Here is a 6,258-nt window from a genome sequence, read left to right as displayed (position 1 = left end):
GCTCCGACCCCATCGTCCTTCTCTCCAACGCGACACCCCCGTCACTCGTCGTCGCCCCCATCGAGGAGTCAAGCCTCTAGGCCGGGGTGGGCGCGGTGGGTAGGGGTGGGGAGGGGGGGCTCCGGGGGGGTGGGGGCGCTGGGGGGGGGGCAGCACGCAAGGCCCCCCACGGCGTGAACGTGGCACGGCCTGACTGCAGAGGCTTTTTCACTGGGCCTGCTTAAACAGGCTTTACTAGGCCTAACTGGACAGGCTTTACTAGGCCTGACTGAACAGCCTCCACTAGGCCTCACTGGTCAATCCACAGCTGGATGAGTGACCATCAACATTTCCTATACTGTTGAAGTCCTATCGTGTTTGTGTCTTGTGTTGTTTTTGTCGTAACGTTCTGACACCATGCCCCCTACTGGACATCTGTGACACACCAAGAGCTTTACAGCTCTTCGGATTCCTCCGGTGTTAATAAAGACTTTGACATCACTCTCAAATGTTTGTCATTTGTAAAGCTTCCGCCCCATTACGCTCCCAATGACTACGACGCATTAGCAAATCGTAGCCCGTTTAGGATCAGTAAGATCACACCCGCAACAGGAGTTGTGTATGGGTTAGTGTAAAGGGTAGTGCATAGTAGTGTAGTGCAGTGGTGTCACTAGGGGGGTGCGAACCGCACAGGGTGACACCATCAGAGGAGGTGACACCAAAATGACCGTCTGTACAATTTGTGTGCAGTGTTTCAGTATAAATTTATTATTTTAAGAAAAAATATATTCCTGTAGTTCTAACAACAAACAACTTTGTTGTTGTCATAACTAAGCCCAGCTTACATGTGTAATAAAGGACTCAACCCTGGTTCTGTCTCCATGTCCTTTATTTGGGTTCACGTTCTCTTTCCCTCACGGCACTCCTCCTGAGACTCTCTGCCTGGCAGCTCCACAGCTGCCTTCGCTCCCGTAGCCTTCCGCGCTCCTGCAGCTCCGCTGCAGGCTCTTGGTGCAGCCCTCTGGCTGCTCTCACAGCAGCTCCACCGCTGCTCCCTGTTCCTCCGTGCTCGGTCACCGCTGGCCGGCAGTGCCGAGTCTTACCGTGTGTGGCGATCTCGCCATCTCCAATCTCAGCTCTATCCCCAACTCTCTTCCACCCCGCTGGCTGGCGCCGTCATGAGCCCCTCAGCCACCAGGCTGAGGCACGGCGACCACCCAACGTGTTCACCACCCTTCACTCCCCCGACTGACCCAGATGGCTTCCTGTCTCCCTGCTATAACTTCTCCCCCACGTGACCCTGACTCCTCCCTCTCGGATCGTCATATCCGCCCCGCCCATTTACGCCCGCATTACATTAATAACAGTTATATGCTTAATACAATGTACAAAGTAACATATAGTATCGTAATTGTATAGTAAACATATAGCAGCATATAGCAGTGTGATACACATTAGGGTGGGTAGAATAATACATAGTGTTATATTAAAATGTATAAGGTATAGGGTGGTTTATAGCAATACAGTATATAATTTAATGTTGGGTTTATCTATGGCAGTATATAGTACGGTGTATGCTCGTGTGATGTAAGAGAATAAAGTTTAGATGGAAGCATATTATATAATTTTTACGACGTAGAATTGTAATGTATTACTTGCTGTTAGTAAACTCAGCTTATTGTAGAGTATAGTAAATATACTGATGATGCTATGCAGTTTATACTTCAGTTTTTTATGTAGTTTATACTTTAGTTTTCTACGTGGTTGTTCAGTAACTGCAGCTACATACTATTAACATTCCTTTCCTTTGTTAATGCTACTCCCTGCACCCTCCCTTGGTGCTGCTGATCCTGCATAATGCATGGGCATAATATGACTTTGAAACCCCCCCCGCCCACCTCCTACACATTTCCCATGAATATGCTAAATTCCTCTTGATATGCACATTCTTTTGTTAAGGCGCTCCTCTTCCACCTCCAACGCAGCTTATATATAAGCTCCTCGCTTGGCAGTGTCTCATTCTTCACCTGAAGACGGCTGCTTGCGTTGTAGCCGAAACGTCGTGAGAATTATTTTATTATGTTTTTTTTTTATTTTATTACTTCCCTTCTACGTGACTTTACCGAAAGAACCAAGAAGATGAATCCCTGCAGTCACGAAAGCTTTAAATCCTTGGAGAGCTCTTTGCTCTTGGCCATGGTGGAGCGTTTGGAATCTGATTGATTGCTTCTGTGAACAGGTGTCTTTTATATAGCTAACAAGCTGAGATTAGGAGCACTCCATTTAAGAGTGTGCTCCTAATCTCAGCTCGTTACCTGTATAAAAGACACCTGGGAGCCAGAAATCTTTCTGATTGAGAGGGGGTCAAATACTTATTTCCCTCATTAAAATGCAAATCAATTTATAACATTTTTCCCTGGATTTTTGTTGTTATTCTGTCTCTCACTGTTCAAATAAACCTACCTTTAATATTATAGACTGATCATTTCTTTGTCAGTGGGCGAACGTACAAAATCAGCAGGGGATCAAATACTTGTTTCCCTCACTGTATGTTAACCACACTGTGTGTGTACACCTATGTTAACCACATTGTCTCAACGTTGCATGTGTACTGGGTTTTAATTAAAATTTAGTTTTCTTGATGGAGTAATTTCTGCCCCTTTATATTTTTCAACGCTTTCACTTCACGTGATATGCCTCTGTTTGTCGTGGTCAACATCTTGTAACAACATGTTTAGTCTACTTCCTGTTGTCCAATCCACGAGACTGTGTGCTCACTGTGACAACGTACTGCCCGCACACCAACCAGGCGCCACGTGCCTCAGGCTCACCTGCGTCGTGTGCGTGCATCACTCGAAATAAAAAAACACCTAATTGATAAAGCAATCAATAAAAATCGGCGTCAATCACTTAAGCGTCTCTTTAAAAGCGTGGACGTCTTGTTAATTAAATATCTATTTTCCCGCCGGGAATCGAGAACGCCGCGGCCCCTGAGCTCTGGAATCGCGTCGCCCACGAAGCTTCTGAACACGCGGTGAGCGCCGAGCGCGTGTCGCGCAACTCAAACTTGTTGTTTTATTATTCAACTTCATTCGTTCCTCTCTCTGTGTGTGTGGCGCGCACAAGGCTCGTGGTCGAAACGTCGTTTACTTCCACGTTGTCCGCTCGACTTCTTAAAAAAAATGTTACAATTTTTTTAAATAAAAAAGACATTTGTATAAAAAAATTTTTTTAAGGAGTTTCTTTTAGTGGGTTTACCTATACAATGCATGGGTCTCCTTGCATATCTAGATTATATTTATTGGTTCAACAACAACAACGAGAACACCGCTGCCGGGTGACTACCTAACACGAGGTCTGACCCTGCGTAGTAAAGTGTTGTGTGTTGCTAAATTGGTTATGCCTACAAAGTATGTTTAATGGATAGTATTATTCCACACAAACTTTGCGTTTGTGAGCAGGACTTTACGTGAAGGGGTGACACACATGCACGCCACGTTTTTTTATTTAAAATAGTTAAATTTATCAATGTCCTGGGTCACAAAAGCAACGTTTGTGAGGAGATTTTATTTAAATTTATTTTTAATTTATTTTAGTTTTATTTATTTCTACCTACGTGACTTTACTGAAAAAAACCTCCGAGTATGAATCCTTGCAGTCACGAAAGCTTCAAATTTAGAATTTGTTGAGATTAACAATAGCCACTTTCTCTACTTTTGAGACATAAGCTATTAGATAATAAAACTGTACTACTAAGGGACAATGTTGTTGTGACACTGTTATTAATGGAGTGGATTATTCACTTCGCTTTTGTGTCCTGGGTCACACAAGCAACGTTTGTGTGGAGTATTAAGAGCCCACTTTCTCTACTTTTGAGGCACTAGCTATTAGGTAATAACACTTTACTACACAGGGACAACAATAAAACATGTTTTTGTTACACACTGAATTATCTACTTAATCGAGGAAATCTCTAAAGCTTTCGTGACTGCAGGGACTTGTCTTCTTGGTTCTTTCGGTAAAGTCGCGTAGAAGGGCTCGTTTTTTGTCTGAAATCCTACGGCCTTTCACTGGAAAAAACACCTCTGCGGTACTAAACTCTACTGATCTGGTATCGACAATCAAGGGGATTTACCTGTCCCCAGACGACCTGCTTGTCAGTTTGGATGTGGTTTCCTTATTCACCAAAGTTCCTGTACCTGACACCATCGCAATCATTGAAGACTTGATTCATCAAGGACTGAATGCTGGGGTACCCCCCCCCCCCCCCTGTGAGACACTGCTTAACCAATACATACTTCACCTGGAATGGAACTTTCTACAAACAAACTGAGGGTACCCCAATGGGCTCCCCCCTATCTCCGGTTGTAGCCAACGTTTTCATGAAGAAATTTGAGACTGACGCCATCCAGACTGCCACTCTATGCCCGACCTTGTGGAAGAGGTACGTAGATGACACTTTTGTCATTTGGCCACATGGCCGGCCTGCTCTAGACCAATTCCTCGACCACATCAATTCCATACACCCAGCCATCAGATTCACCATGGAAGTCGAAAAAGATGGCAAGCTACCCTTTTTGGATGTCCTAATTAAAAGGAGACCTGATGGTTCAATGAGCCATTCTGTCTACAGGAAAGCCACCCACACGGATGCTTGCCTAAAACCGGATTCCCACCACCATCCATCCCAGAAAAACTCCCTCGTCAAGACTCTATACCAGGGGTCCTCAAACTTTTTAAACAGGGGGCCAGTTCACTGTCCCTCAGACCGTTGGAGGGCCGGACTATAGTTAAAAAACAACTATTAACAAATTCCTATGCACACTGCATATATCTTATTTTGAAGTGAAGAAACAAAACGGGAACATACAATATTTAAAATGAAGAACAAGTAAAGTTAAATCAACAAACTTGCCAGTATTTCAATGGGAACTATGGGCCTGCTTTTGGCTAATGAGATGGTCAATGTCCGGTTCCATATTTGTCACTGCTAGTCGTAACAAGTGATGCAAGTGTGCATCCGTTAGTCTAGATCTGGTTGGAGATTTCAAATGTTTCATTCTGGAAAAAGTGTGTTCACAGACATAAGCGCTGCCAAAGATGGTTGCCATTTTGAGTGCATGGTTCCTGAGATGAGGATATGTCTCAGAGGGGAGAGATGCATAGAAATTATGAAGGCTGCTTGACTTGAATGCGTCTTTCAGAGAGTCACAATTCTGCAGTTCAGCCAGTTCCATTTGGTAAATTGTATCCACATTTTCAATGTCAATAGAAAATGGGTTATGGAAAAGCTGTATGTCCTGTTCATGGAGATGAAGCTCTTTAAATCTAAATTGGAACTCCTTTTGCAATTTTTCCAGTGAATCCACACATGTTTTGTTTGGGAATGCAACCAATGTTTTTTCCGCTAACAGATTTTGAGTTGTGGGGAGATGGCAGAAGTTTTCCTCCTTCACTTGTTTGATGAGGAGGCCTAATTTTACTTCAAATGCTTTGACATGTGATTACATATCACAGATGAGCTTCCCCTTTCCTTGAAGTTGCACATTGAAACTGTTGAGTAGCTCTGTTACATCTGTCAGAAAGGCAAGGTGCCATTTCCATTCTGCATCATTGAGCTCTGGTACTTTTTTGTTTTTTGAAAACAGAAAAGCTGTAATCTGTGGAAGTAAGTCCTAGAAACGTTTCAAAACTCTCCCTCGACTCAGCCAACGGACTTCTGTGTGGTACAGAACATCTTCATAGTCAACATTTAGCTCGGACAGAAATTCCTGAAATTGTCTGTGGTTTAGTGCATGATCTCTAATGAAGTTAACAGTCCCACTTCAGTGATTTACTACACAGCGCTTGTTGGTGGATGAGGCAGTGTATGGCTATTGGATGAGAATGGTTATGTTTGTCCATCTCTTGGTTAATGCGAGCAATTACTCCTTTCTTAGACCCCACCATGCTAGGAGCACAATCAGTTGTCACACTGGCTAGTTTAGCCCAGTTCAGCTCCAAACCATTCACAGTTTGGCAAACCTTTTCATAGATATCCTCTCTTGTAGTTGTTCCTTTGGTGCTTTGCAGTGCAGCAAGCTCTTCTGTGACTTCGAAATAGTCATTCGTCCCACAAATAAAAATTAGAAGTTGTGCAGAATCACGAACATCGTTGCTTTCGTCGAGTGCCAAGGAAAAATAGGAAAGTTTTTTTTGTGGAGTTTTGCAAATGCTGATGGAAATTGTCTCCCATTTCTTCAATCCTCCGTGTAATTGTAGGTCCTAAAAGACTCACTG

Source organism: Lethenteron reissneri, unplaced genomic scaffold, assembly GCF_015708825.2.
Source record: "Lethenteron reissneri isolate LAM-NWPU_2019-01 unplaced genomic scaffold, ASM1570882v1 scaffold_1548, whole genome shotgun sequence".
Lineage (NCBI taxonomy): Eukaryota > Metazoa > Chordata > Hyperoartia > Petromyzontiformes > Petromyzontidae > Lethenteron > Lethenteron reissneri.
This window is presented reverse-complemented; position numbering follows the sequence as displayed.